The 2,586-nt window shown below is 54.4% G+C and overlaps 1 protein-coding gene across 1 annotated transcript in view; it reads left to right on the top strand.

Annotated features, from left to right (window-relative positions):
- The first annotated feature begins 295 nt into the window (after positions 1–295).
- Positions 296–2,586, top strand: part of CDK5R1 (cyclin dependent kinase 5 regulatory subunit 1) — a 6,849-nt gene continuing 4,558 nt past the window's right edge. The window contains exon 1 of the mRNA XM_011231372.2: positions 296–407. The gene's annotated coding sequence lies outside the window, so the exon portion shown is untranslated. The remainder of the gene's footprint in view (positions 408–2,586) is intronic.

The raw sequence follows: 2,586 nt of genomic DNA on the forward strand, positions 1-2,586 counted from the left end.
GGCTAGCCTGGGCCGGGCATCCTCACGTAGGGACCCTTCCTGGCACCGGCTTTCCTTGCGCCAAGGCTCGCCTGCGCGCTAGTGAGTGCGGTGTTGGGAGCAGAGGCTGCGGTGCGGGGCGCTGGCGCGCGGCTGCGTACAAATTACGTAATCTGTGCTGCCCAGAAGGGCCACTAGATGCTGCTCTGTGATCCCTGAAGGAACAAGGCACGGCTTCCTCAGAAGCCGGCGCTTAGCCTTGCTTTATTTGGAGCCCATCAGGAAGGTAGCTGGCTGGGGCCTCGTCCTCTCTTTCTCGAGCTGGAATGGGGATGGGGCCATGCAGAGGACAGGGACTCTGTGGTGACACATGGGAATACCAGCCCAACTGCAGCTAATAAGCAGGCTGGCCCTTCTGGCGGCTAGAGGTAGGCTATAGGATAAATAGGCTGATTGATGGAGCTTTCTCCAGTTCTCTGAAGAAGACTGGGAAGAAAGCTCTGTTTCATGCAGCTGGGTCTGCATTCTGGGCCTTGAGTCTGCCATTTCTGGTAGAATGTTGCCCTTGCTTGCAAGTGGAGCTGTGATGGGAGCTTGAGGGTGGTGGCAGTGGTGGTGACAGTGGGGGCCTTGAAACAGTGGGCACGGCAGGGGGGGTGGACAGGACTTCCAGACCACCCCTTTCCTCAGTCACAATAGCAGGCGGGCTGGCGGTGCACATTTCGTTCATGCCGTGCTGCACACGCGGCTTTGCCTTTGCCGAGTGTGAGGAGGCTGAGGTAATGCAAAGAGCTCTTTTTGAAGGTGCTGGGGAAGGCTGGCTGGACAACAGCGAGAGGATACTGCAGTGTGACCAGACTGGAAAAGGTTGGGGCAAGTGCCTGCTGCTTTGGTTTGGAAAATGAAGTGGGGGAAAGTGGACCTTGGTACTGCCTGCCATGAATTGGAATCTTTGAAATCTAGGCATATTTTGTGAAATGGAAAGCATTTAATCTTTGCTCAACACCAGAATCTGAAGGGGAGCTTGAGAGGCAGTATGGACAAAGGCCTATTTGGGAGCTGGGCCTCTCCACCAGGGGCTGGAGGGAAAAAGGCTCTAACTTGGAGAGAAAGAGTCATTGGGCCAGGGGACCTGGAGTAGATTACTTCTTCAAGCTCCTTACTATAGGGAAGGAGGGTTGAGGACCACTCCGTTTCTTTCTTTCTTTCCTTCCTTCCTTCCTTTCTTCCTTCCTTTCCTTCCTTTCCTTCCTTTCGTTCTTTTTAAAGATTTTATTTCCAGAGAGAGAGAGCACAAGCAGGGAGAGCAGCAGGCAGAGGGAGAAGCTCCTGCTGAGCAAGGAGCCCGTTGCAGGACTTGATCCCAGAACCCTCGAATCATGACCTGAGCTGAAAGCAGATGCTCAGCTGACTGAGCCACCCAGGCGCCCCGAGGACCTCTCCGTTTCAGAAGCAGGCAGAGGTGGTACATGGAGGAATGTTGGGGAAGAGGGGCCCGGTGAGCTAAGGGCCAGCTTTTCTCTAAGTTAAGATGACAGCTGTTGTCGATGATTCAGAAGTAGCCCTCTGGGTACAGAACAATGCATTTTCCATTATATGGTCACCAAAGCCCTTAAAGCTTTCAATTGCCACAATTGACAGAGAAATGGCTGGGTAGTACATACACACATTCTAGCACTTTCTGACTTGAGAGCAGCATTGTTCTGCATAGGGCATTAGGCAGAGCTGGCCAACCTGGCGCAGGTTGACAGCCTTAGGTGCTGGAGTGGCCAGGAGTCTGCGAACTGAGTAATCTGGATTACCACTTCCTTATCTTTTGGTCCAGAGGTGATAATCTGGATTAAGATATAGTTTTGAATCTTCTGTTTCTCCGGTTTGTGGGCAAATCTAAATCAATTTCTTGAAACAAACTAAAAGAAAAACAGATTTAGAATGGCTCTTATGAAAGATCTGAATTCTTGTCTGTGAGAGGAACTGTTCTTACTAGAGTCAGAATTTTACCATTTGGCACCAGGTCTTCAAGTGATAGATACGTGCTTAGCATGAAAAACATTTAGATCAAAGGATCTGAGGCTGGTTGGAAAAACAGTTGCTTCAGTTTTACTAGAACTGATAAGAGCGCCAGTGGAAATGTCAGGTCACATTCGTGAAGGACGGGCCCATCTCTGGGGCAGCGGCCTCCCCGGGGGGCCTCAGAGCTCTGTCCCAGGCGGGTGCGGGAAAGCCAATCGCTCTTTTGTGGACCAGCGCAGAACGGCCTGCGCCCCTCTGGCCTGGCTTTCTATTTACCCGGGCTCCGGCCGTTTACCTGAGGCGCGGGAACAGAGGCCCCGGAGGGGGAGACGTGAAAGTCGATGGGACAGTCCATCGGCGGGATGCGAGTGACTTCAGCAAAGGCTTCGCCTCCCGCGGCCCCGGGGCCTTCCTCCTCGAGCTCCCCAGCTTCTTTCCCGGGCGAAGAGGATGTTAATGGGAAAAGGGATCTCGGGGCCGCGGCCGGCCTCCGTGGATGGCTTCTCGCGCGGCAGCCTCAGCCCGAGCGGGCCGCGCGTGGCCAGGGCGGGGACGCCGCCGAGAGCGCCCGCGCGGCCCGCGGCCCGGGTCTGC

Source organism: Ailuropoda melanoleuca, chromosome 13 (genome assembly GCF_002007445.2).
Source record: "Ailuropoda melanoleuca isolate Jingjing chromosome 13, ASM200744v2, whole genome shotgun sequence".
Classification (NCBI taxonomy): Eukaryota; Metazoa; Chordata; class Mammalia; order Carnivora; family Ursidae; genus Ailuropoda; species Ailuropoda melanoleuca.